This window comes from Lactuca virosa, chromosome 1 (assembly GCF_052849685.1).
Source record: "Lactuca virosa cultivar CGN04683 chromosome 1, Lactuca_virosa_CGN04683_v6, whole genome shotgun sequence".
Classification (NCBI taxonomy): Eukaryota; Viridiplantae; Streptophyta; class Magnoliopsida; order Asterales; family Asteraceae; genus Lactuca; species Lactuca virosa.
In genome coordinates this window covers 263,428,449-263,449,353 of record NC_136426.1, presented here as the reverse complement: position 1 = coordinate 263,449,353, position 20,905 = coordinate 263,428,449, and the positions used below count along the sequence as shown (strand labels likewise).

The 20,905-nt window shown below is 47.3% G+C and overlaps 60 non-coding genes across 60 annotated transcripts; all 60 read right to left on the bottom strand.

The window, feature by feature from the left end:
- Positions 1-101: 101 nt before the first annotated feature.
- On the bottom strand, positions 102-220 carry LOC145153230 (5S ribosomal RNA). Its single transcript, XR_013733750.1, has one exon. It is a non-coding gene; the product is annotated as a 5S ribosomal RNA (ribosomal RNA).
- Positions 221-448: 228 nt separating this feature from the next.
- On the bottom strand, positions 449-567 carry LOC145141257 (5S ribosomal RNA). Its single transcript, XR_013722537.1, has one exon. It is a non-coding gene; the product is annotated as a 5S ribosomal RNA (ribosomal RNA).
- Positions 568-790: 223 nt separating this feature from the next.
- On the bottom strand, positions 791-909 carry LOC145150389 (5S ribosomal RNA). Its single transcript, XR_013731213.1, has one exon. It is a non-coding gene; the product is annotated as a 5S ribosomal RNA (ribosomal RNA).
- Positions 910-1,139: 230 nt separating this feature from the next.
- On the bottom strand, positions 1,140-1,258 carry LOC145154354 (5S ribosomal RNA). The gene has a single exon (XR_013734829.1). It is a non-coding gene; the product is annotated as a 5S ribosomal RNA (ribosomal RNA).
- Positions 1,259-1,488: 230 nt separating this feature from the next.
- LOC145150378 (5S ribosomal RNA) lies at positions 1,489-1,607 on the bottom strand. Its single transcript, XR_013731200.1, has one exon. It is a non-coding gene; the product is annotated as a 5S ribosomal RNA (ribosomal RNA).
- Positions 1,608-1,837: 230 nt separating this feature from the next.
- LOC145150367 (5S ribosomal RNA) lies at positions 1,838-1,956 on the bottom strand. Its single transcript, XR_013731187.1, has one exon. It is a non-coding gene; the product is annotated as a 5S ribosomal RNA (ribosomal RNA).
- A 230-nt stretch (positions 1,957-2,186) lies between these two features.
- On the bottom strand, positions 2,187-2,305 carry LOC145154513 (5S ribosomal RNA). Its single transcript, XR_013734987.1, has one exon. It is a non-coding gene; the product is annotated as a 5S ribosomal RNA (ribosomal RNA).
- A 229-nt stretch (positions 2,306-2,534) lies between these two features.
- On the bottom strand, positions 2,535-2,653 carry LOC145150356 (5S ribosomal RNA). Its single transcript, XR_013731174.1, has one exon. It is a non-coding gene; the product is annotated as a 5S ribosomal RNA (ribosomal RNA).
- A 229-nt stretch (positions 2,654-2,882) lies between these two features.
- On the bottom strand, positions 2,883-3,001 carry LOC145147240 (5S ribosomal RNA). Its single transcript, XR_013728148.1, has one exon. It is a non-coding gene; the product is annotated as a 5S ribosomal RNA (ribosomal RNA).
- Positions 3,002-3,232: 231 nt separating this feature from the next.
- On the bottom strand, positions 3,233-3,351 carry LOC145154163 (5S ribosomal RNA). The gene has a single exon (XR_013734647.1). It is a non-coding gene; the product is annotated as a 5S ribosomal RNA (ribosomal RNA).
- A 229-nt stretch (positions 3,352-3,580) lies between these two features.
- LOC145144817 (5S ribosomal RNA) lies at positions 3,581-3,699 on the bottom strand. The gene has a single exon (XR_013725817.1). It is a non-coding gene; the product is annotated as a 5S ribosomal RNA (ribosomal RNA).
- A 226-nt stretch (positions 3,700-3,925) lies between these two features.
- On the bottom strand, positions 3,926-4,044 carry LOC145154222 (5S ribosomal RNA). Its single transcript, XR_013734705.1, has one exon. It is a non-coding gene; the product is annotated as a 5S ribosomal RNA (ribosomal RNA).
- Positions 4,045-4,274: 230 nt separating this feature from the next.
- On the bottom strand, positions 4,275-4,393 carry LOC145153229 (5S ribosomal RNA). The gene has a single exon (XR_013733749.1). It is a non-coding gene; the product is annotated as a 5S ribosomal RNA (ribosomal RNA).
- A 230-nt stretch (positions 4,394-4,623) lies between these two features.
- Positions 4,624-4,742, bottom strand: LOC145149227 (5S ribosomal RNA). Its single transcript, XR_013730079.1, has one exon. It is a non-coding gene; the product is annotated as a 5S ribosomal RNA (ribosomal RNA).
- A 231-nt stretch (positions 4,743-4,973) lies between these two features.
- LOC145154162 (5S ribosomal RNA) lies at positions 4,974-5,092 on the bottom strand. Its single transcript, XR_013734646.1, has one exon. It is a non-coding gene; the product is annotated as a 5S ribosomal RNA (ribosomal RNA).
- A 229-nt stretch (positions 5,093-5,321) lies between these two features.
- LOC145144816 (5S ribosomal RNA) lies at positions 5,322-5,440 on the bottom strand. The gene has a single exon (XR_013725816.1). It is a non-coding gene; the product is annotated as a 5S ribosomal RNA (ribosomal RNA).
- Positions 5,441-5,665: 225 nt separating this feature from the next.
- On the bottom strand, positions 5,666-5,784 carry LOC145150344 (5S ribosomal RNA). The gene has a single exon (XR_013731162.1). It is a non-coding gene; the product is annotated as a 5S ribosomal RNA (ribosomal RNA).
- A 231-nt stretch (positions 5,785-6,015) lies between these two features.
- On the bottom strand, positions 6,016-6,134 carry LOC145153228 (5S ribosomal RNA). Its single transcript, XR_013733748.1, has one exon. It is a non-coding gene; the product is annotated as a 5S ribosomal RNA (ribosomal RNA).
- Positions 6,135-6,363: 229 nt separating this feature from the next.
- On the bottom strand, positions 6,364-6,482 carry LOC145147239 (5S ribosomal RNA). The gene has a single exon (XR_013728147.1). It is a non-coding gene; the product is annotated as a 5S ribosomal RNA (ribosomal RNA).
- A 231-nt stretch (positions 6,483-6,713) lies between these two features.
- LOC145154160 (5S ribosomal RNA) lies at positions 6,714-6,832 on the bottom strand. The gene has a single exon (XR_013734643.1). It is a non-coding gene; the product is annotated as a 5S ribosomal RNA (ribosomal RNA).
- A 229-nt stretch (positions 6,833-7,061) lies between these two features.
- On the bottom strand, positions 7,062-7,180 carry LOC145144815 (5S ribosomal RNA). The gene has a single exon (XR_013725815.1). It is a non-coding gene; the product is annotated as a 5S ribosomal RNA (ribosomal RNA).
- Positions 7,181-7,405: 225 nt separating this feature from the next.
- LOC145150333 (5S ribosomal RNA) lies at positions 7,406-7,524 on the bottom strand. Its single transcript, XR_013731151.1, has one exon. It is a non-coding gene; the product is annotated as a 5S ribosomal RNA (ribosomal RNA).
- Positions 7,525-7,753: 229 nt separating this feature from the next.
- Positions 7,754-7,872, bottom strand: LOC145153227 (5S ribosomal RNA). Its single transcript, XR_013733747.1, has one exon. It is a non-coding gene; the product is annotated as a 5S ribosomal RNA (ribosomal RNA).
- Positions 7,873-8,101: 229 nt separating this feature from the next.
- Positions 8,102-8,220, bottom strand: LOC145150321 (5S ribosomal RNA). The gene has a single exon (XR_013731141.1). It is a non-coding gene; the product is annotated as a 5S ribosomal RNA (ribosomal RNA).
- A 229-nt stretch (positions 8,221-8,449) lies between these two features.
- On the bottom strand, positions 8,450-8,568 carry LOC145153226 (5S ribosomal RNA). Its single transcript, XR_013733746.1, has one exon. It is a non-coding gene; the product is annotated as a 5S ribosomal RNA (ribosomal RNA).
- A 227-nt stretch (positions 8,569-8,795) lies between these two features.
- LOC145147791 (5S ribosomal RNA) lies at positions 8,796-8,914 on the bottom strand. Its single transcript, XR_013728681.1, has one exon. It is a non-coding gene; the product is annotated as a 5S ribosomal RNA (ribosomal RNA).
- A 229-nt stretch (positions 8,915-9,143) lies between these two features.
- Positions 9,144-9,262, bottom strand: LOC145154636 (5S ribosomal RNA). The gene has a single exon (XR_013735102.1). It is a non-coding gene; the product is annotated as a 5S ribosomal RNA (ribosomal RNA).
- Positions 9,263-9,490: 228 nt separating this feature from the next.
- On the bottom strand, positions 9,491-9,609 carry LOC145154852 (5S ribosomal RNA). The gene has a single exon (XR_013735317.1). It is a non-coding gene; the product is annotated as a 5S ribosomal RNA (ribosomal RNA).
- A 229-nt stretch (positions 9,610-9,838) lies between these two features.
- On the bottom strand, positions 9,839-9,957 carry LOC145153572 (5S ribosomal RNA). Its single transcript, XR_013734073.1, has one exon. It is a non-coding gene; the product is annotated as a 5S ribosomal RNA (ribosomal RNA).
- A 229-nt stretch (positions 9,958-10,186) lies between these two features.
- LOC145150310 (5S ribosomal RNA) lies at positions 10,187-10,305 on the bottom strand. The gene has a single exon (XR_013731130.1). It is a non-coding gene; the product is annotated as a 5S ribosomal RNA (ribosomal RNA).
- A 233-nt stretch (positions 10,306-10,538) lies between these two features.
- LOC145150298 (5S ribosomal RNA) lies at positions 10,539-10,657 on the bottom strand. The gene has a single exon (XR_013731118.1). It is a non-coding gene; the product is annotated as a 5S ribosomal RNA (ribosomal RNA).
- Positions 10,658-10,886: 229 nt separating this feature from the next.
- On the bottom strand, positions 10,887-11,005 carry LOC145153225 (5S ribosomal RNA). The gene has a single exon (XR_013733745.1). It is a non-coding gene; the product is annotated as a 5S ribosomal RNA (ribosomal RNA).
- Positions 11,006-11,231: 226 nt separating this feature from the next.
- On the bottom strand, positions 11,232-11,350 carry LOC145144590 (5S ribosomal RNA). The gene has a single exon (XR_013725601.1). It is a non-coding gene; the product is annotated as a 5S ribosomal RNA (ribosomal RNA).
- Positions 11,351-11,581: 231 nt separating this feature from the next.
- On the bottom strand, positions 11,582-11,700 carry LOC145147238 (5S ribosomal RNA). The gene has a single exon (XR_013728146.1). It is a non-coding gene; the product is annotated as a 5S ribosomal RNA (ribosomal RNA).
- Positions 11,701-11,931: 231 nt separating this feature from the next.
- On the bottom strand, positions 11,932-12,050 carry LOC145154159 (5S ribosomal RNA). The gene has a single exon (XR_013734642.1). It is a non-coding gene; the product is annotated as a 5S ribosomal RNA (ribosomal RNA).
- Positions 12,051-12,280: 230 nt separating this feature from the next.
- Positions 12,281-12,399, bottom strand: LOC145144813 (5S ribosomal RNA). Its single transcript, XR_013725814.1, has one exon. It is a non-coding gene; the product is annotated as a 5S ribosomal RNA (ribosomal RNA).
- Positions 12,400-12,623: 224 nt separating this feature from the next.
- On the bottom strand, positions 12,624-12,741 carry LOC145147740 (5S ribosomal RNA). Its single transcript, XR_013728633.1, has one exon. It is a non-coding gene; the product is annotated as a 5S ribosomal RNA (ribosomal RNA).
- Positions 12,742-12,971: 230 nt separating this feature from the next.
- Positions 12,972-13,090, bottom strand: LOC145153224 (5S ribosomal RNA). The gene has a single exon (XR_013733744.1). It is a non-coding gene; the product is annotated as a 5S ribosomal RNA (ribosomal RNA).
- A 230-nt stretch (positions 13,091-13,320) lies between these two features.
- Positions 13,321-13,439, bottom strand: LOC145150285 (5S ribosomal RNA). Its single transcript, XR_013731104.1, has one exon. It is a non-coding gene; the product is annotated as a 5S ribosomal RNA (ribosomal RNA).
- Positions 13,440-13,669: 230 nt separating this feature from the next.
- On the bottom strand, positions 13,670-13,788 carry LOC145150274 (5S ribosomal RNA). Its single transcript, XR_013731093.1, has one exon. It is a non-coding gene; the product is annotated as a 5S ribosomal RNA (ribosomal RNA).
- Positions 13,789-14,018: 230 nt separating this feature from the next.
- On the bottom strand, positions 14,019-14,137 carry LOC145150263 (5S ribosomal RNA). The gene has a single exon (XR_013731082.1). It is a non-coding gene; the product is annotated as a 5S ribosomal RNA (ribosomal RNA).
- A 230-nt stretch (positions 14,138-14,367) lies between these two features.
- LOC145153222 (5S ribosomal RNA) lies at positions 14,368-14,486 on the bottom strand. The gene has a single exon (XR_013733742.1). It is a non-coding gene; the product is annotated as a 5S ribosomal RNA (ribosomal RNA).
- Positions 14,487-14,712: 226 nt separating this feature from the next.
- LOC145146508 (5S ribosomal RNA) lies at positions 14,713-14,831 on the bottom strand. Its single transcript, XR_013727450.1, has one exon. It is a non-coding gene; the product is annotated as a 5S ribosomal RNA (ribosomal RNA).
- A 230-nt stretch (positions 14,832-15,061) lies between these two features.
- On the bottom strand, positions 15,062-15,180 carry LOC145154635 (5S ribosomal RNA). The gene has a single exon (XR_013735101.1). It is a non-coding gene; the product is annotated as a 5S ribosomal RNA (ribosomal RNA).
- Positions 15,181-15,408: 228 nt separating this feature from the next.
- Positions 15,409-15,527, bottom strand: LOC145143974 (5S ribosomal RNA). Its single transcript, XR_013724998.1, has one exon. It is a non-coding gene; the product is annotated as a 5S ribosomal RNA (ribosomal RNA).
- A 229-nt stretch (positions 15,528-15,756) lies between these two features.
- On the bottom strand, positions 15,757-15,875 carry LOC145150251 (5S ribosomal RNA). The gene has a single exon (XR_013731071.1). It is a non-coding gene; the product is annotated as a 5S ribosomal RNA (ribosomal RNA).
- A 229-nt stretch (positions 15,876-16,104) lies between these two features.
- On the bottom strand, positions 16,105-16,223 carry LOC145150238 (5S ribosomal RNA). The gene has a single exon (XR_013731060.1). It is a non-coding gene; the product is annotated as a 5S ribosomal RNA (ribosomal RNA).
- Positions 16,224-16,454: 231 nt separating this feature from the next.
- Positions 16,455-16,573, bottom strand: LOC145150226 (5S ribosomal RNA). Its single transcript, XR_013731049.1, has one exon. It is a non-coding gene; the product is annotated as a 5S ribosomal RNA (ribosomal RNA).
- A 230-nt stretch (positions 16,574-16,803) lies between these two features.
- On the bottom strand, positions 16,804-16,922 carry LOC145153221 (5S ribosomal RNA). The gene has a single exon (XR_013733741.1). It is a non-coding gene; the product is annotated as a 5S ribosomal RNA (ribosomal RNA).
- A 227-nt stretch (positions 16,923-17,149) lies between these two features.
- LOC145155443 (5S ribosomal RNA) lies at positions 17,150-17,268 on the bottom strand. Its single transcript, XR_013735883.1, has one exon. It is a non-coding gene; the product is annotated as a 5S ribosomal RNA (ribosomal RNA).
- Positions 17,269-17,499: 231 nt separating this feature from the next.
- Positions 17,500-17,618, bottom strand: LOC145153220 (5S ribosomal RNA). The gene has a single exon (XR_013733740.1). It is a non-coding gene; the product is annotated as a 5S ribosomal RNA (ribosomal RNA).
- Positions 17,619-17,846: 228 nt separating this feature from the next.
- Positions 17,847-17,965, bottom strand: LOC145150214 (5S ribosomal RNA). The gene has a single exon (XR_013731037.1). It is a non-coding gene; the product is annotated as a 5S ribosomal RNA (ribosomal RNA).
- Positions 17,966-18,194: 229 nt separating this feature from the next.
- LOC145155220 (5S ribosomal RNA) lies at positions 18,195-18,313 on the bottom strand. The gene has a single exon (XR_013735671.1). It is a non-coding gene; the product is annotated as a 5S ribosomal RNA (ribosomal RNA).
- Positions 18,314-18,543: 230 nt separating this feature from the next.
- On the bottom strand, positions 18,544-18,662 carry LOC145146159 (5S ribosomal RNA). Its single transcript, XR_013727107.1, has one exon. It is a non-coding gene; the product is annotated as a 5S ribosomal RNA (ribosomal RNA).
- Positions 18,663-18,894: 232 nt separating this feature from the next.
- On the bottom strand, positions 18,895-19,013 carry LOC145146157 (5S ribosomal RNA). The gene has a single exon (XR_013727106.1). It is a non-coding gene; the product is annotated as a 5S ribosomal RNA (ribosomal RNA).
- A 231-nt stretch (positions 19,014-19,244) lies between these two features.
- LOC145142737 (5S ribosomal RNA) lies at positions 19,245-19,363 on the bottom strand. The gene has a single exon (XR_013723804.1). It is a non-coding gene; the product is annotated as a 5S ribosomal RNA (ribosomal RNA).
- A 228-nt stretch (positions 19,364-19,591) lies between these two features.
- On the bottom strand, positions 19,592-19,710 carry LOC145150203 (5S ribosomal RNA). The gene has a single exon (XR_013731026.1). It is a non-coding gene; the product is annotated as a 5S ribosomal RNA (ribosomal RNA).
- Positions 19,711-19,939: 229 nt separating this feature from the next.
- On the bottom strand, positions 19,940-20,058 carry LOC145153219 (5S ribosomal RNA). Its single transcript, XR_013733739.1, has one exon. It is a non-coding gene; the product is annotated as a 5S ribosomal RNA (ribosomal RNA).
- Positions 20,059-20,286: 228 nt separating this feature from the next.
- On the bottom strand, positions 20,287-20,405 carry LOC145150191 (5S ribosomal RNA). The gene has a single exon (XR_013731015.1). It is a non-coding gene; the product is annotated as a 5S ribosomal RNA (ribosomal RNA).
- Positions 20,406-20,635: 230 nt separating this feature from the next.
- LOC145154431 (5S ribosomal RNA) lies at positions 20,636-20,754 on the bottom strand. Its single transcript, XR_013734902.1, has one exon. It is a non-coding gene; the product is annotated as a 5S ribosomal RNA (ribosomal RNA).
- Positions 20,755-20,905: the final 151 nt, after the last annotated feature.

Below are 20,905 nucleotides of genomic sequence, written 5' to 3'. Positions count from 1 at the left end.
GAAGCGGAGGCCAGCCGAGCATAGAAATAGCAAGAAAGAAAAAAAAAAGAAAAAAAAACCGCACGTAAAATCTAAAAAAACGCAAACGGACAACGAAAAAGGGGGTGCAACACGAGGACTTCCCATGGGGTCACCCATCCTAGTACTACTCTCGCCCAAGCACGCTTAACTGCGGAGTTCTGATGGGATCCGGTGCATTAGTGCTGGTATGATCGCACCCGAAATATTGTCCATGCTTATTACTTGTATGTCTTAAAAGACACAGAACCTCCTTTGTTTTCGTACGCGAGGCGTGGGACCCACGTGACCGATCGGCTCCGTTCCAAAAATACGAAGACCATGAACCATGAAACGGAGGCCACCCGAGCATAGAAATAGCAAGAAAAAAAAAACAAAAAAAAAAACCGCACGTAAAATCTAAAAAAACGCAAACAGACAACGAAAAAGGGGGATGCAACACGAGGACTTCCCATGGGGTCACCCATCCTAGTACTACTCCCGCCCAAGCACGCTTAACTGCGGAGTTCTGATGGGATCCAGTGCATTAGTGCTGGTATGATCGCACCCGAAATACTGTCCATGCTTAGTGCTTGTATGTCTTAAAAGACACAGAACCTCCTTTGTTTTCGTACGCGAGGCGTGGGACCCACGTGACCGATCGGCTCCGTTCCAAAAATACGAAGACCATGAACCATGAAACGGAGGCCACCCGAGCATAGAAATAGCAAGAAAAAAAACAAAAAAAAACCGCACGTAAAATCTAAAAAAATGCAAACGGACAACGAAAAAGGGGGTGCAACACGAGGACTTCCCAGGGGGTCACCCATCCTAGTACTACTCTCGCCCAAGCACGCTTAACTGCGGAGTTCTGATGGGATCCGGTGCATTAGTGCTGGTATGATCGCACCCGAAATACTCTCCATGCTTATTGCTTTTATGTCTTAAAAGACGCAGAACCTCCTTTGGTTTCGTACGCGACGCGTGGAACCCACGTGACCGATCGGCTCCGTTGCAAAAATACGAAAACCATCAACCATGAAGCGGAGGCCACCCGAGCATAGAAATAGCAAGAAAGAAAAAAAAAAAAAAAAAAAACCGCACGTAAAATCTAAAAAAACGAAAACGGACAACGAAAAAGGGGGGTGCAACACGAGGACTTCCCAGGGGGTCACCCATCCTAGTACTACTCTCGCCCAAGCACGCTTAACTGCGGAGTTCTGATGGGATCCGGAGCATTAGTGCTGGTATGATCGCACCCGAAATACTATCCATGCTTATTGCTTGTATGTCTTAAAAGACGCAGAACCTCCTTTATTTTCGTACGCGAGGCGTGGGACCCACGTGACCGATCGGCTCCGTTCCAAAAATACGAAGACCATGAACCATGAAACGGAGGCCACCCGAGCATAGAAATAGCAAGAAAGAAAAAAAAAACAAAAAAAAACCGCACGTAAAATCTAAAAAAACACAAACAGACAACGAAAAAGGGGGGTGCAACACGAGGACTTCCCAGGGGGTCACCCATCCTAGTACTACTCTCGCCCAAGCACGCTTAACTGCGGAGTTCTGATGGGATCCGGTGCATTAGTGCTGGTATGATCGCACCCGAAATACTATCCATGCTTATTGCTTGTATGTCTTAAAAGACGCAGAACCTCCTTTGTTTTCGTACGAGAGGCGTGGGACCCACGTGACCGATCGGCTCCGTTCCAAAAATACGAAGACCATGAACCATGAAACGGAGGCCACCCGAGCATAGAAATAGCAAGAAAGAAAAAAAAAACAAAAAAAAACCGCACGTAAAATCGAAAAAAACGCAAACGGACAACGAAAAAGGGGGGTGCAACACGAGGACTTCCCAGGGGGTCACCCATCCTAGTACTACTCTCGCCCAAGCACGCTTAACTGCGGAGTTCTGATGGGATCCGGTGCATTAGTGCTGGTATGATCGCACCCAAAATACTATCCATGCTTATTGCTTGTATGTCTTAAAAGACGCAGAAACTCCTTTGTTTTCGTACGCGAGGCGTGGGACCCACGTGACCGATCAGCTCCGTTCCAAAAATACGAAGACCATCAACCATGAAGCGGAGGCCAGCCGAGCATAGAAATAGCAAGAAAGAAAAAAAAAACAAAAAAAAACCGCACGTAAAATCTAAAAAAACGCAAACGGACAACGAAAAAGGGGGGTGCAACACGAGGACTTCCCGTGGGGTCACCCATCCTAGTACTACTCTCGCCCAAGCACGCTTAACTGCGGAGTTCTGATGGGATCCGGTGCATTAGTGCTGGTATGATCGCACCCGAAATATTGTCCATGCTTATTACTTGTATGTCTTAAAAGACACAGAACCTCCTTTGTTTTCGTACGCGAGGCGTGGGACCCACGTGACCGATCGGCTCCGTTCCAAAAATACGAAGACCATGAACCATGAAACGGAGGCCACCCGAGCATAGAAATAGCAAGAAAAAAAAAACAAAAAAAAAAACCGCACGTAAAATCTAAAAAAACGCAAACGGACAACGAAAAAGGGGGGGTGCAACACGAGGACTTCCCAGGGGGTCACCCATCCTAGTACTACTCTCGCCCAAGCACGCTTAACTGCGGAGTTCTGATGGGATCCGGTGCATTAGTGCTGGTATGATCGCACCCGAAATACGATCCATGCTTATTGCTTTTATGTCTTAAAAGACGAAGAACCTCCTTTGTTTTCGTACGCGAGGCGTGGAACCCACGTGACCGATCGGCTCCGTTCCAAAAATACGAAAACCATCAACCATGAAGCGGAGGCCACCCGAGCATAGAAATAGAAAGAAAGAAAAAAAAACAAAAAAAAACCGCACGTAAAATCTAATAAAACGCAAACGGACAACGAAAAAGGGGGGTGCAACACGAGGACTTCCCAGGGGGTCACCCATCCTAGTACTACTCTCGCCCAAGCACGCTTAACTGCGGAGTTCTGATAGGATCCGGTGCATTAGTGTTGGTATGATCGCACCCGAAATACTATCCATACTTATTGGTTGTATGTCTTAAAAGACGCAGAACCTCCTTTGTTTTCGTACGCGAGACGTAGGATCCACGTGACCGATCGGCTCCGTTCCAAAAATACGAAGACCATGAACCATGAAACGGAGGCCACCCGAGCATAGAAATAGCAAGAAAGAAAAAAAAAACAAAAAAAAAACCGCACGTAAAATCTAAAAAAACGCAAACGGACAACGAAAAAGGGGGGTGCAACACGAGGACTTCCCAGGGGGTCACCCATCCTAGTACTACTCTCGCCCAAGCACGTTTAACTGCGGAGTTCTGATGGGATCCGGTGCATTAGTGCTGGTATGATCGCACCCGAAATACTCTCCATGCTTATTGCTTGTATGTCTTAAAAGACGCAGAACCTCCTTTGTTTTCGTACGCGAGGCGTGGGACCCACGTGACCGATCAGCTCCGTTCCAAAAATACGAAGACCATCAACCATGAAGCGGAGGCCACCCGAGCATAGAAATAGCAAGAAAGAAAAAAAAACAAAAAAAAACCGCACGTAAAATCTAAAAAAACGCAAACGGACAACGAAAAAGGGGGGTGCAACACGAGGACTTCCCATGGGGTCACCCATCCTAGTACTACTCTCGCCCAAGCACGCTTAACTGGGGAGTTCTGATGGGATCCGGTGCATTAGTGCTGGTATGATCGCACCCGAAATACTGTCCATGCTTATTGCTTGTATGTCTTAAAAGACACAGAACCTCCTTTGTTTTCGTACGCGAGGCGTGGGACCCACGTGACCGATCGGCTCCGTTCCAAAAATACGAAGACCATGAACCATGAAACGGAGGCCACCCGAGCATAGAAATAGCAAGAAAAAAAAAACAAAAAAAACCGCACGTAAAATCTAAAAAAACGCAAACGGACAACGAAAAAGGGGGGGTGCAACACAAGGACTTCCCAGGGGGTCACCCATCCTAGTACTACTCTCGCCCAAGCACGCTTAACTGCGGAGTTCTGATGGGATCCGGTGCATTAGTGCTGGTATGATCGCACCCGAAATACTATCCATGCTTATTGCTTTTATGTCTTAAAAGACGCAGAACCTCCTTTGTTTTCGTACGCGAGGCGTGGAACCCACGTGACCGATCGGCTCCGTTCCAAAAATACGAAAACCATCAACAATGAAGCGAAGGCCACCCGAGCATAGAAATAGCAAGAAAGAAAAAAAAAACAAAAAAAAACCGCACGTAAAATCTAAAAAAACGCAAACGGACAACGAAAAAGGGGGGTGCAACACGAGGACTTCCCATGGGGTCACCCATCCTAGTACTACTCTCGCCCAAGCACGCTTAACTGCGGAGTTCTGATGGGATCCGGTGCATTAGTGCTGGTATGATCGCACCCGAAATACTATCCATGCTTATTGCTTGTATGTCTTAAAAGACGCAGAACCTCTTTTGTTTTCGTACGCGAGGCGTGGGACCCACGTGACCGATCGGCTCCGTTCCAAAAATACGAAGACCATGAACCATGAAACGGAGGCCACCCGAGCATAGAAATAGCAAGAAAGAAAAAAAAACAAAAAAAAAATCGCACGTAAAATCTAATAAAACGCAAACGGACAACGAAAAAGGGGGGTGCAACACGAGGACTTCCCAGGGGGTCACCCATCCTAGTACTACTCTCGCCCAAGCACGCTTAACTGCGGAGTTCTGATAGGATCCGGTGCATTAGTGTTGGTATGATCGCACCGGAAATAATATCCATACTTATTGCTTGTATGTCTTAAAAGACGCAGAACCTCCTTTGTTTTCGTACGCGAGGCGTGGGACCCACGTGACCGATCGGCTCCGTTCCAAAAATACGAAGACCATGAACCATGAAACGGAGGCCACCCGAGCATAGAAATAGCAAGAAAGAAAAAAAAAACAAAAAAAAAACCGCACGTAAAATCTAAAAAAACGCAAACGGACAACGAAAAAGGGGGGTGCAACACGAGGACTTCCCAGGGGGTCACCCATCCTAGTACTACTCTCGCCCAAGCACGTTTAACTGCGGAGTTCTGATGGGATCCGGTGCATTAGTGCTGGTATGATCGCACCCGAAATACTCTCCATGCTTATTGCTTGTATGTCTTAAAAGACGCAGAACCTCCTTTGTTTTCGTACGCGAGGCGTGGGACCCACGTGACCGATCAGCTCCGTTCCAAAAATACGAAGACCATCAACCATGAAGCGGAGGCCACCCGAGCATAGAAATAGCAAGAAAGAAAAAAAAACAAAAAAAAACCGCACGTAAAATCTAAAAAAACGCAAACGGACAACGAAAAAGGGGGGTGCAACACGAGGACTTCCCATGGGGTCACCCATCCTAGTACTACTCTCGCCCAAGCACGCTTAACTGGGGAGTTCTGATGGGATCCGGTGCATTAGTGCTGGTATGATCGCACCCGAAATACTGTCCATGCTTATTGCTTGTATGTCTTAAAAGACACAGAACCTCCTTTGTTTTCGTACGCGAGGCGTGGGACCCACGTGACCGATCGGCTCCGTTCCAAAAATACGAAGACCATGAACCATGAAACGGAGGCCACCCGAGCATAGAAATAGCAAGAAAAAAAAACAAAAAAAACCGCACGTAAAATCTAAAAAAACGCAAACGGACAACGAAAAAGGGGGGGTGCAACACGAGGACTTCCCAGGGGGTCACCCATCCTAGTACTACTCTCGCCCAAGCACGCTTAACTGCGGAGTTCTGATGGGATCCGGTGCATTAGTGCTGGTATGATCGCACCCGAAATACTATCCATGCTTATTGCTTTTATGTCTTAAAAGACGCAGAACCTCCTTTGTTTTCGTACGCGAGGCGTGGAACCCACGTGACCGATCGACTCCGTTCCAAAAATACGAAAACCATCAACAATGAAGCGGAGGCCACCCGAGCATAGAAATAGCAAGAAAGAAAAAAAAAAACAAAAAAAAACCGCACGTAAAATCTAAAAAAACGCAAACGGACAACGAAAAAGGGGGGTGCAACACGAGGACTTCCCATGGGGTCACCCATCCTAGTACTACTCTCGCCCAAGCACGCTTAACTGCGGAGTTCTGATGGGATCCGGTGCATTAGTGCTGGTATGATCGCACCCGAAATACTATCCATGCTTATTGCTTGTATGTCTTAAAAGACGCAGAACCTCCTTTGTTTTCGTACGCGAGGCGTGGGACCCACGTGACCGATCGGCTCCGTTCCAAAAATACGAAGACCATGAACCATGAAACGGAGGCCACCCGAGCATAGAAATAGCAAGAAAGAAAAAAAACAAAAAAAAAACCGCACGTAAAATCTAATAAAACGCAAACGGACAACGAAAAAGGGGGGTGCAACACGAGGACTTCCCAGGGGGTCACCCATCCTAGTACTACTCTCGCCCAAGCACGCTTAACTGCGGAGTTCTGATAGGATCCGGTGCATTAGTGTTGGTATGATCGCACCCGAAATAATATCCATGCTTATTGCTTGTATGTCTTAAAAGACGCAGAACCTCCTTTGTTTTCGTACGCGAGGCGTGGGACCCACGTGACCGATCGGCTCCGTTCCAAAAATACGAAGACCATGAACCATGAAACGGAGGCCACCCGAGCATAGAAATAGCAAGAAAGAAAAAAAAAACAAAAAAAAAACCGCACGTAAAATTTAAAAAAACGCAAACGGACAACGAAAAAGGGGGGTGCAACACGAGGACTTCCCAGGGGGTCACCCATCCTAGTACTACTCTCGCCCAAGCACGTTTAACTGCGGAGTTCTGATGGGATCCGGTGCATTAGTGCTGGTATGATCGCACCCGAAATACTCTCCATGCTTATTGCTTGTATGTCTTAAAAGACGCAGAACCTCCTTTGTTTTCGTACGCGAGGCGTGGGACCCACGTGACCGATCAGCTCCGTTCCAAAAATACGAAGACCATCAACCATGAAGCGGAGGCCACCCGAGCATAGAAATAGCAAGAAAGAAAAAAAAACAAAAAAAAAACCGCACGTAAAATCTAAAAAAACGCAAATGGACACGAAAAAGGGGGGTGCAACACGAGGACTTCCCATGGGGTCACCCATCCTAGTACTACTCTCGCCCAAGCACGCTTAACTGGGGAGTTCTGATGGGATCCGGTGCATTAGTGCTGGTATGATCGCACCCGAAATACTGTCCATGCTTATTGCTTGTATGTCTTAAAAGACACAGAACCTCCTTTGTTTTCGTACGCGAGGCGTGGGACCCACGTGACCGATCGGCTCCGTTCCAAAAATACGAAGACCATGAACCATGAAACGGAGGCCACCCGAGCATAGAAATAGCAAGAAAAAAAAAACAAAAAAAACCGCACGTAAAATCTAAAAAAACACAAACGGACAACGAAAAAGGGGGGTGCAACACGAGGACTTCCCAGGGGGTCACCCATCCTAGTACTACTCTCGCCCAAGCACGCTTAACTGCGGAGTTCTGATGGGATCCGGTGCATTAGTGCTGGTATGATCGCACCCGAAATACTATCCATGCTTATTGCTTTTATGTCTTAAAAGACGCAGAACCTCCTTTGTTTTCGTACGCGAGGCGTGGAACCCACGTGACCGATCGGCTCCGTTCCAAAAATACGAAAACCATCAACAATGAAGCGGAGGCCACCCGAGCATAGAAATAGCAAGAAAGAAAAAAAAACAAAAAAAAACCGCACGTAAAATCTAAAAAAACGCAAACGGACAACGAAAAAGGGGGGTGCAACACGAGGACTTCCCATGGGGTCACCCATCCTAGTACTACTCTCGCCCAAGCACGCTTAACTGCGGAGTTCTGATGGGATCCGGTGCATTAGTGCTGGTATGATCGCACCCGAAATACTATCCATGCTTATTGCTTGTATGTCTTAAAAGACGCAGAACCTCCTTTGTTTTCGTACGCGAGGCGTGGGACCCACGTGACCGATCGGCTCCGTTCCAAAAATACGAAGACCATGAACCATGAAACGGAGGCCACCCGAGCATAGAAATAGCAAGAAAGAAAAAAAAACAAAAAAAAACCGCACGTAAAATCTAAAAAAACGCAAACGGACAACGAAAAAGTGGGGTGCAACACGAGGACTTCCCAGGGGGTCACCCATCCTAGTACTACTCTCGCCCAAGCACGCTTAACTGCGGAGTTCTGATGGGATCCGGTGCATTAGTGCTGGTATGATCGCACCCAAAATACTATCCATGCTTATTGCTTGTATGTCTTAAAAGACGCAGAAACTCCTTTGTTTTCGTACGCGAGGCGTGGGACCCACGTGACCGATCAGCTCCGTTCCAAAAATACGAAGACCATCAACCATGAAGCGGAGGCCACCCGAGCATAGAAATAGCAAGAAAGAAAAAAAAACAAAAAAAAACCGCATGTAAAATCTAAAAAAACACAAACGGACAACGAAAAAGGGGGGTGCAACACGAGGACTTCCCATGGGGTCACCCATCCTAGTACTACTCTCGCCCAAGCACGCTTAACTGCGGAGTTCTGATGGGATCCGGTGCATTAGTGCTGGTATGATCGCACCCGAAATACTGTCCATGCTTATTGCTTGTATGTCTTAAAAGACACAGAACCTCCTTTGTTTTCGTACGCGAGGCGTGGGACCCACGTGACCGATCGGCTCCTTTCCAAAAATACGAAGACCATGAACCATGAAACGGAGGCCACCCGAGCATAGAAATAGCAAGAAAAAAAAAACAAAAAAAAACCGCACGTAAAATCTAAAAAAACGCAAACGGACAACGAAAAAGGGTGGGTGTAACACAAGGACTTCCCAGGGGGTCACCCATCCTAGTACTACTCTCGCCCAAGCACGCTTAACTGCAGAGTTCTGATGGGATCCGGTGCATTAGTGCTGGTATGATCGCACCCGAAATACTATCCATGCTTATTGCTTTTATGTCTTAAAAGACGCAGAACCTCCTTTGTTTTCGTACGCGAGGCGTGGGACCCACGTGACCGATCGGCTCCGTTCCAAAAATACGAAGACCATGAACCATGAAACGGAGGCCACCCGAGCATAGAAATAGCAAGAAAGAAAAAAAAACAAAAAAAAACCGCACGTAAAATCTAAAAAAACGCAAACGGACAACGAAAAAGGGGGGTGCAACACGAGGACTTCCCATGGGGTCACCCATCCTAGTACTACACTCGCCCAAGCACGCTTAACTGCGGAGTTCTGATGGGATCCGGTGCATTAGTGCTGGTATGATCGCACCCGAAATACTGTCCATGCTTATTGCTTGTATGTCTTAAAAGACACATAACCTCCTTTGTTTTCGTACGCGAGGCGTGGGACCCACGTGACCGATCGGCTCCGTTCCAAAAATACGAAGACCATGAACCATGAAACGGAGGCCACCCGAGCATAGAAATAGCAAGAAAAAAAAAACAAAAAAAAAACTGCACGTAAAATCTAAAAAAACGCAAACGGACAACGAAAAAGGGGGGGTGCAACACGAGGACTTCCCAGGGGGTCACCCATCCTAGTACTACTCTCGCCCAAGCACGCTTAACTGCGGAGTTCTGATGGGATCCGGTGAATTAGTGCTGGTATGATCGCACCCGAAATACGATCCATGCTTATTGCTTTTATGTCTTAAAAGACGCAGAACCTCCTTTGTTTTCGTACGCGAGGCGTGGAACCCACGTGACCGATCGGCTCCGTTCCAAAAATACGAAAACCATCAACCATGAAGCGGAGGCCACCCGAGCATAGAAATAGAAAGAAAGAAAAAAAAACAAAAAAAAACCGCACGTAAAATCTAAAAAAACGCAAACAGACAACGAAAAAGGGGGGTGCAACACGGGGACTTCCCAGGGGGTCACCCATCCTAGTACTACTCTCGCCCAAGCACGCTTAACTGCGGAGTTCTGATGGGATCCGGTGCATTAGTGCTGGTATGATCGCACCCGAAATACTATCCATGCTTATTGCTTGTATGTCTTAAAAGACGCAGAACCTCCTTTGTTTTCGTACGCGAGGCGTGGGACCCACGTGACCGATCGGCTCCGTTCCAAAAATACGAAGACCATGAACCATGAAACGGAGGCCACCTGAGCATAGAAATAGCAAGAAAGAAAAAAAAACAAAAAAAAACCGCACGTAAAATCTAAAAAAACGCAAACGGACAACGAAAAAGGGGGGTGCAACACGAGGACTTCCCAGGGGGTCACCCATCCTAGTACTACTCTCGCCCAAGCACGCTTAACTGCGGAGTTCTGATGGGATCCGGTGCATTAGTGCTGGTATGATCGCACCCGAAATAATATCCATGCTTATTGCTTGTATGTCTTAAAAGACGCAGAACCTCCTTTGTTTTCGTACGCGAGGCGTGGGACCCACGTGACCGATCGGCTCCGTTCCAAAAATACGAAGACCATGAACCATGAAACGGAGGCCACCCGAGCATAGAAATAGCAAGAAAGAAAAAAAAAACAAAAAAAAAAACCGCACGTAAAATCTAAAAAAACGCAAACGGACAACGAAAAAGGGGGGGTGCAACACGAGGACTTCCCAGGGGGTCACCCATCCTAGTACTACTCTCGCCCAAGCACGCTTAACTGCGGAGTTCTGATGGGATCCGGTGCATTAGTGCTGGTATGATCGCACCCAAAATACTATCCATGCTTATTGCTTGTATGTCTTAAAAGACGCAGAAACTCCTTTGTTTTCGTACGCGAGGCGTGGGACCCACGTGACCGATCAGCTCCGTTCCAAAAATACGAAGACCATCAACCATGAAGCGGAGGCCACCCGAGCATAGAAATAGCAAGAAAGAAAAAAAAACAAAAAAAAACCGCATGTAAAATCTAAAAAAACGCAAACGGACAACGAAAAAGGGGGGTGCAACACGAGGACTTCCCATGGGGTCACCCATCCTAGTACTACTCTCGCCCAAGCACGCTTAACTGCGGAGTTCTGATGGGATCCGGTGCATTAGTGCTGGTATGATCGCACCCGAAATATTGTCCATGCTTATTGCTTGTATGTCTTAAAAGACACAGAACCTCCTTTGTTTTCGTACGCGAGGCGTGGGACCCACGTGACCGATCGGCTCCTTTCCAAAAATACGAAGACCATGAACCATGAAACGGAGGCCACCCGAGCATAGAAATAGCAAGAAAAAAAAACAAAAAAAAACCGCACGTAAAATCTAAAAAAACGCAAACGGACAACGAAAAAGGGTGGGTGCAACACAAGGACTTCCCAGGGGGTCACCCATCCTAGTACTACTCTCGCCCAAGCACGCTTAACTGCAGAGTTCTGATGGGATCCGGTGCATTAGTGCTGGTATGATCGCACCCGAAATACTATCCATGCTTATTGCTTGTATGTCTTAAAAGACGCAGAACCTCCTTTGTTTTCGTACGCGAGGCGTGGGACCCACGTGACCGATCGGCTCCGTTCCAAAAATACGAAGACCTTGAACCATGAAACGGAGGCCACCCGAGCATAGAAATAGCAAGAAAGAAAAAAAAAACAAAAAAAAAACCGCACGTAAAATCTAATAAAACGCAAACGGACAACGAAAAAGGGGGGTGCAACACGAGGACTTCCCAGGGGGTCACCCATCCTAGTACTACTCTCGCCCAAGCACGCTTAACTGCGGAGTTCTGATAGGATCCGGTGCATTAGTGTTGGTATGATCGCACCCGAAATAATATCCATGCTTATTGCTTGTATGTCTTAAAAGACGCAGAACCTCCTTTATTTTCGTACGCGAGGCGTGGGACCCACGTGACCGATCGGCTCCGTTCCAAAAATACGAAGACCATGAACCATGAAACGGAGGCCACCCGAGCATAGAAATAGCAAGAAAGAAAAAAAAAACAAAAAAAAAACCGCACGTAAAATCTAAAAAAACGCAAACGGACAACGAAAAAAGGGGGTGCAACACGAGGACTTCCCAGGGGGTCACCCATCCTAGTACTACTCTCGCCCAAGCACGTTTAACTGCGGAGTTCTGATGGGATCCGGTGCATTAGTGCTGGTATGATCGCACCCGAAATACTCTCCATGCTTATTGCTTGTATGTCTTAAAAGACGCAGAACCTCCTTTGTTTTCGTACGCGAGGCGTGGGACCCACGTGACCGATCAGCTCCGTTCCAAAAATACGAAGACCATCAACCATGAAGCGGAGGCCACCCGAGCATAGAAATAGCAAGAAAGAAAAAAAAACAAAAAAAAAACCGCACGTAAAATCTAAAAAAACGCAAACGGACAACGAAAAAGGGGGGTGCAACACGAGGACTTCCCATGGGGTCACCCATCCTAGTACTACTCTCGCCCAAGCACGCTTAACTGGGGAGTTCTGATGGGATCCGGTGCATTAGTGCTGGTATGATCGCACCCGAAATACTGTCCATGCTTATTGCTTGTATGTCTTAAAAGACACAGAACCTCCTTTGTTTTCGTACGCGAGGCGTGGGACCCACGTGACCGATCGGCTCCGTTCCAAAAATACGAAGACCATGAACCATGAAACGGAGGCCACCCGAGCATAGAAACAGCAAGAAAAAAAAAACAAAAAAAACCGCACGTAAAATCTAAAAAAACGCAAACGGACAACGAAAAGGGGGGTGCAACACGAGGACTTCCCAGGGGGTCACCCATCCTAGTACTACTCTCGCCAAGCACGCTTAACTGCGGAGTTCTGATGGGATCCGGTGCATTAGTGCTGGTATGATCGCACCCGAAATACTATCCATGCTTATTGCTTTTATGTCTTAAAAGACGCAGAACCTCCTTTGTTTTCGTACGCGAGGCGTGGAACCCACGTGACCGATCGGCTCCGTTCCAAAAATACGAAAACCATCAACAATGAAGCGGAGGCCACCCGAGCATAGAAATAGCAAGAAAGAAAAAAAAAACAAAAAAAAACCGCACGTAAAATCTAAAAAAACGCAAACGGACAACGAAAAAGGGGGGTGCAACACGAGGACTTCCCATGGGGTCACCCATCCTAGTACTACTCTCGCCCAAGCACGCTTAACTGCGGAGTTCTGATGGGATCCGGTGCATTAGTGCTGGTATGATCGCACCCGAAATACTATCCATGCTTATTGCTTGTATGTCTTAAAAGACGCAGAACCTCCTTTGTTTTCGTACGCGAGGCGTGGGACCCACGTGACCGATCGGCTCTGTTCCAAAAATACGAAGACCATGAACCATGAAACGGAGGCCACCCGAGCATAGAAATAGCAAGAAAGAAAAAAAAACAAAAAAAAACCGCACGTAAAATCTAAAAAAACGCAAACGGACAACGATAAAAGGGGGGTGCAACACGAGGACTTCCCAGGGGGTCACCCATCCTAGTACTACTCTCGCCCAAGCACGCTTAACTGCGGAGTTCTGATGGGATCCGGTGCATTAGTGCTGGTATGATCGCACCCGAAATAATATCCATGCTTATTGCTTGTATGTCTTAAAAGACGCAGAACCTCCTTTGTTTTCGTACGCGAGGCGTGGGACCCACGTGACCGATCGGCTCCGTTCCAAAAATACGAAGACCATGAACCATGAAACGGAGGCCACCCGAGCATAGAAATAGCAAGAAAGAAAAAAAAAACAAAAAAAAACCGCACGTAAAATCTAAAAAAACGCAAACGGACAACGAAAAAGGGGGGTGCAACACGAGGACTTCCCAGGGGGTCACCCATCCTAGTACTACTCTCGCCCAAGCACGCTTAACTGCGGAGTTCTGATGGGATCCGGTGCATTAGTGCTGGTATGATCGCACCCAAAATACTATCCATGCTTATTGCTTGTATGTCTTAAAAGACGCAGAAACTCCTTTGTTTTCGTACGCGAGGCGTGGGACCCACGTGACCGATCAGCTCCGTTCCAAAAATACGAAGACCATCAACCATGAAGCGGAGGCCACCCGAGCATAGAAATAGCAAGAAAGAAAAAAAAACAAAAAAAAACCGCATGTAAAATCTAAAAAAACGCAAACGGACAACGATAAAAGGGGGGTGCAACACGAGGACTTCCCAGGGGGTCACCCATCCTAGTACTACTCTCGCCCAAGCACGCTTAACTGCGGAGTTCTGATGGGATCCGGTGCATTAGTGCTGGTATGATCGCACCCGAAATAATATCCATGCTTATTGCTTGTATGTCTTAAAAGACGCAGAACCTCCTTTGTTTTCGTACGCGAGGCGTGGGACCCACGTGACCGATCGGCTCCGTTCCAAAAATACGAAGACCATGAACCATGAAACGGAGGCCACCCGAGCATAGAAATAGCAAGAAAGAAAAAAAAAACAAAAAAAAACCGCACGTAAAATCTAAAAAAACGCAAACGGACAACGAAAAAGGGGGGTGCAACACGAGGACTTCCCATGGGGTCACCCATCCTAGTACTACTCTCGCCCAAGCACGCTTAACTGCGGAGTTCTGATGGGATCCGGTGCATTAGTGCTGGTATGATCGCACCCGAAATACTGTCCATGCTTATTGCTTGTATGTCTTAAAAGACACAGAACCTCCTTTGTTTTCGTACGCGAGGCGTGGGACCCACGTGACCGATCGGCTCCTTTCCAAAAATACGAAGACCATGAACCATGAAACGGAGGCCACCCGAGCATAGAAATAGCAAGAAAAAAAAACAAAAAAAAACCGCACGTAAAATCTAAAAAAACGCAAACGGACAACGAAAAAGGGTGGGTGCAACACAAGGACTTCCCAGGGGGTCACCCATCCTAGTACTACTCTCGCCCAAGCACGCTTAACTGCTGAGTTCTGATGGGATCCGGTGCATTAGTGCTGGTATGATCGCACCCGAAATACTATCCATGCTTATTGCTTTTATGTCTTAAAAGACGCAGAACCTCCTTTGATTTCGTACGCGAGGCGTGGGACCCACGTGACCGATCGGCTCCGTTCCAAAAATACGAAGACCATGAACCATGAAACGGAGGCCACCCGAGCATAGAAATAGCAAGAAAGAAAAAAAAAACAAAAAAAAACCGCACGTAAAATCTAAAAAAACGCAAACGGACAACGAAAAAGGGGGGTGCAACACGAGGACTTCCCATGGGGTCACCCATCCTAGTACTACACTCGCCCAAGCACGCTTAACTGCGGAGTTCTGATGGGATCCGGTGCATTAGTGCTGGTATGATCGCACCCGAAATACTGTCCATGCTTATTGCTTGTATGTCTTAAAAGACACAGAACCTCCTTTGTTTTCGTACGCGAGGCGTGGGACCCACGTGACCGATCGGCTCCGTTCCAAAAATACGAAGACCATGAACCATGAAACGGAGGCCACCCGAGCATAGAAATAGCAAGAAAAAAAAAACAAAAAAAAAACTGCACGTAAAATCTAAAAAAACGCAAACGGACAACGAAAAAGGGGGGGTGCAACACGAGGACTTCCCAGGGGGTCACCCATCCTAGTACTACTCTCGCCCAAGCACGCTTAACTGCGGAGTTCTGATGGGATTCGGTGCATTAGTGCTGGTATGATCGCACCCGAAATACGATCCATGCTTATTGCTTTTATGTCTTAAAAGACGCAGAACCTCCTTTGTTTTCGTACGCGAGGCGTGGAACCCACGTGACCGATCGGCTCCGTTCCAAAAATACGAAAACCATCAACCATGAAGCGGAGGCCACCCGAGCATAGAAATAGAAAGAAAGAAAAAAAAACAAAAAAAAACCGCACGTAAAATCTAAAAAAACGCAAACGGACAACGAAAAAGGGGGGTGCAACACGAGGACTTCCCAGGGGGTCACCCATCCTAGTACTACTCTCGCCCAAGCACGCTTAACTGCGGAGTTCTGATGGGATCCGGTGCATTAGTGCTGGTATGATCGCACCCGAAATATTATCCATGCTTATTGCTTGTATGTCTTAAAAGACGCAGAACCTCCTTTGTTTTCGTACGCGAGGCGTGGGACCCACGTGACCGATCGGCTCCGTTCCAAAAATACGAAGACCATGAACCATGAAACGGAGGCCACCCGAGCATAGAAATAGCAAGAAAGAAAAAAAAACAAAAAAAAACCGCACGTAAAATCTAAAAAAACGTAAACGGACAACGAAAAAGGGGGGTGCAACACGAGGACTTCCCAGGGGGTCACCCATCCTAGTACTACTCTCGCCCAAGCACGCTTAACTGCGGAGTTCTGATGGGATCCGGTGCATTAGTGCTGGTATGATCGCACCCGAAATAATATCCATGCTTATTGCTTGTATGTCTTAAAAGACGCAGAACCTCCTTTGTTTTCGTACGCGAGGCGTGGGACCCACGTGACCGATCGGCTCCGTTCCAAAAATACGAAGACCATGAACCATGAAACGGAGGCCACCCGAGCATAGAAATAGCAAGAAAGAAAAAAAAAACAAAAAAAAAACCGCACGTAAAATCTAAAAAAACGCAAACGGACAACAAAAAAGGGGGGTGCAACACGAGGACTTCCCAGGGGGTCACCCATCCTAGTACTACTCTCGCCCAAGCACGCTTAACTGCGGAGTTCTGATGGGATCCGGTGCATTAGTGCTGGTATGATCGCACCCAAAATACTATCCATGCTTATTGCTTGTATGTCTTAAAAGACGCAGAAACTCCTTTGTTTTCGTACGCGAGGCGTGGGATCCACGTGACCGATCAGCTCCGTTCCAAAAATACGAAGACCATCAACCATGAAGCGGAGGCCACCCGAGCATAGAAATAGCAAGAAAGTAAAAAAAAACAAAAAAAAACCGCATGTAAAATCTAAAAAAACGCAAACGGACAACGAAAAAGGGGGGTGCAACACGAGGACTTCCCATGGGGTCACCCATCCTAGTACTACTCTCGCCCAAGCACGCTTAACTGCGGAGTTCTGATGGGATCCGGTGCATTAGTGCTGGTATGATCGCACCCGAAATATTGTCCATGCTTATTGCTTGTATGTCTTAAAAGACACAGAACCTCCTTTGTTTTCGTACGCGAGGCGTGGGACCCACGTGACCGATCGGCTCCTTTCCAAAAATACGAAGACCATGAACCATGAAACGGAGGCCACCCGAGCATAGAAATAGCAAGAAAAAAAAAACAAAAAAAAACCGCACGTAAAATCTAAAAAAACGCAAACGGACAACGAAAAAGGGTGGGTGCAACACAAGGACTTCCCAGGGGGTCACCCATCCTAGTACTACTCTCGCCCAAGCACGCTTAACTGCGGAGTTCTGATGGGATCCGGTGCATTAGTGCTGGTATGATCGCACCCGAAATACTATCCATGCTTATTGCTTTTATGTCTTAAAAGACGCAGAACCTCCTTTGTTTTCGTACGCGAGGCGTGGGACCCACGTGACCGATCGGCTCCGTTCCAAAAATACGAAGACCATGAACCATGAAACGGAGGCCACCCGAGCATAGAAATAGCAAGAAAGAAAAAAAAAACAAAAAAAAACCGCACGTAAAATCTAAAAAAACGCAAACGGACAACGAAAAAGGGGGGGTGCAACACGAGGACTTCCCATGGGGTCACCCATCCTAGTACTACTCTCGCCCAAGCACGCTTAACTGCGGAGTTCTGATGGGATCCGGTGCATTAGTGCTGGTATGATCGCACCCGAAATACTGTCCATGCTTATTGCTTGTATGTCTTAAAAGACACAGAACCTCCTTTGTTTTCGTACGCGAGGCGTGGGACCCACGTGACCGATCGGCTCCGTTCCAAAAATACGAAGACCATGAACCATGAAACGGAGGCCACCCGAGCATAGAAATAGCAAGAAAAAAAAAACAAAAAAAAAACTGCACGTAAAATCTAAAAAAACGCAAACGGACAACGAAAAAGGGGGGGTGCAACACGAGGACTTCCCAGGGGGTCACCCATCCTAGTACTACTCTCGCCCAAGCACGCTTAACTGCGGAGTTCTGATGGGATCCGGTGCATTAGTGCTGGTATGATCGCACCCGAAATACGATGCATGCTTATTGCTTTTATGTCTTAAAAGACGCAGAACCTCCTTTGTTTTCGTACGCGAGGCGTGGAACCCACGTGACCGATCGGCTCCGTTCCAAAAATACGAAAACCATCAACCATGAAGCGGAGGCCACCCGAGCATAGAAATAGAAAGAAAGAAAAAAAAACAAAAAAAAACCGCACGTAAAATCTAAAAAAACGCAAACGGACAACGAAAAAGGGGGGTGCAACACGAGGACTTCCCAGGGGGTCACCCATCCTAGTACTACTCTCGCCCAAACACGCTTAACTGCGGAGTTCTGATGGGATCCGGTGCATTAGTGCTGGTATGATCGCACCCGAAATACTATCCATGCTTATTGCTTGTATGTCTTAAAAGACGCAGAACCTCCTTTGTTTTCGTACGCGAGGCGTGGGACCCACGTGACCGATCGGCTCCGTTCCAAAAATACGAAGACCATGAACCATGAAACGGAGGCCACCCGAGCATAGAAATAGCAAGAAAGAAAAAAAAACAAAAAAAAAACCGCACGTAAAATCTAAAAAAACGCAAACGGACAACGAAAAAGGGGGGTGCAACACGAGGACTTCCCAGGGGGTCACCCATCCTAGTACTACTCTCGCCCATGCACGTTTAACTGCGGAGTTCTGATAGGATCCGGTGCATTAGTGCTGGTATGATCGCACCCGAAATACTATCCATACTTATTGCTTGTATGTCTTAAAAGACGCAGAACCTCCTTTGTTTTCGTACGCGAGGCGTGGGACCCACGTGACCGATCGGCTCCGTTCCAAAAATACGAAGACCATGAACCATGAAACGGAGGCCACCCGAGCATAGAAATAGCAAGAAAGAAAAAAAAAACAAAAAAAAAAACCGCACGTAAAATCTAAAAAAACGCAAACGGACAACGAAAAAGGGGGGTGCAACACGAGGACTTCCCAGGGGGTCACCCATCCTAGTACTACTCTCGCCCATGCACGTTTAACTGCGGAGTTCTGATAGGATCCGGTGCATTAGTGCTGGTATGATCGCACCCGAAATACTATCCATACTTATTGCTTGTATGTCTTAAAAGACGCAGAACCTCCTTTGTTTTCGTACGCGAGGCGTGGGACCCACGTGACCGATCGGCTCCGTTCCAAAAATACGAAGACCATGAACCATGAAACGGAGGCCACCCGAGCATAGAAATAGCAAGAAAGAAAAAAAAAACAAAAAAAAAACCGCACGTAAAATCTAAAAAAACGCAAACGGACAACGAAAAAAGGGGGTGCAACACGAGGACTTCCCAGGGGGTCACCCATCCTAGTACTACTCTCACCCAAGCACGTTTAACTGCGGAGTTCTGATGGGATCCGGTGCATTAGTGCTGGTATGATCGCACCCGAAATACTATCCATGCTTATTGCTTGTATGTCTTAAAAGACGCAGAACCTCCTTTGTTTTCGTACGCGAGGCGTGGGACCGTTGTGGCCGATCGGCTCCGTTCCAAAAATACGAAGACCATGAACCATGAAACGGAGGCCACCCGAGCATAGAAATAGCAAGAAAGAAAAAAAAACAAAAAAAAACGCACGTAAAATCTAAAAAAACGCAAACGGACAACGAAAAAGGGGGGTGCAACACGAGGACTTCCCAGGGGGTCACCCATCCTAGTACTACTCTCGCCCAAGCACGCTTAACTGCGGAGTTCTGATGGGATCCGGTGCATTAGTGCTGGTATGATCGCACCCAAAATACTATCCATGCTTATTGCTTGTATGTCTTAAAAGACGCAGAAACTCCTTTGTTTTCGTACGCGAGGCGTGGGACCCACGTGACCGATCAGCTCCGTTCCAAAAATACGAAGACCATCAACCATGAAGCGGAGGCCACCCGAGCATAGAAATAGCAAGAAAGAAAAAAAAACAAAAAAAGACCGCATGTAAAATCTAAAAAAACGCAAACGGACAACGAAAAAGGGGGGTGCAACACGAGGACTTCCCATGGGGTCACCCATCCTAGTACTACTCTCGCCCAAGCACGCTTAACTGCGGAGTTCTGATGGGATCCGGTGCATTAGTGCTGGTATGATCGCACCCGAAATACTGTCCATGCTTATTGCTTGTATGTCTTAAAAGACACAGAACCTCCTTTGTTTTCGTACGCGAGGCGTGGGACCCACGTGACCGATCGGCTCCTTTCCAAAAATACGAAGACCATGAACCATGAAACGGAGGCCACCCGAGCATAGAAATAGCAAGAAAAAAAAAACAAAAAAAAAACCGCACGTAAAATCTAAAAAAACGCAAACGGACAACGAAAAAGGGGGGGTGCAACACGAGGACTTCCCAGGGGGTCACCCATCCTAGTACTACTCTCGCCCAAGCACGCTTAACTGCGGAGTTCTGATGGGATCCGGTGCATTAGTGCTGGTATGATCGCACCCGAAATACTATCCATGCTTATTGCTTTTATGTCTTAAAAGACGCAGAACCTCCTTTGTTTTCGTACGCGAGGCGTGGGACCCACGTGACCGATCGGCTCCGTTCCAAAAATACGAAGACCATGAACCATGAAACGGAGGCCACCCAAGCATAGAAATAGCAAGAAAGAAAAAAAAAACAAAAAAAAACCGCACGTAAAATCTAAAAAAACGCAAACGGACAACGAAAAAGGGGGGTGCAACACGAGGACTTCCCAGGGGGTCACCCATCGTAGTACTACTCTCGCCCAAGCACGCTTAGCTGCGGAGTTCTGATGGGATCCGGTGCATTAGTGCTGGTATGATCGCACCCGAAATACTATCCATGCTTATTGCTTGTATGTCTTAAAAGACGCAGAACCTCCTTTGTTTTCGTACGCGAGGCGTGGGACCCACGTGACCGATCGGCTCCGTTCCAAAAATACGAAGACCATGAACCATGAAACGGAGGCCACCCGAGCATA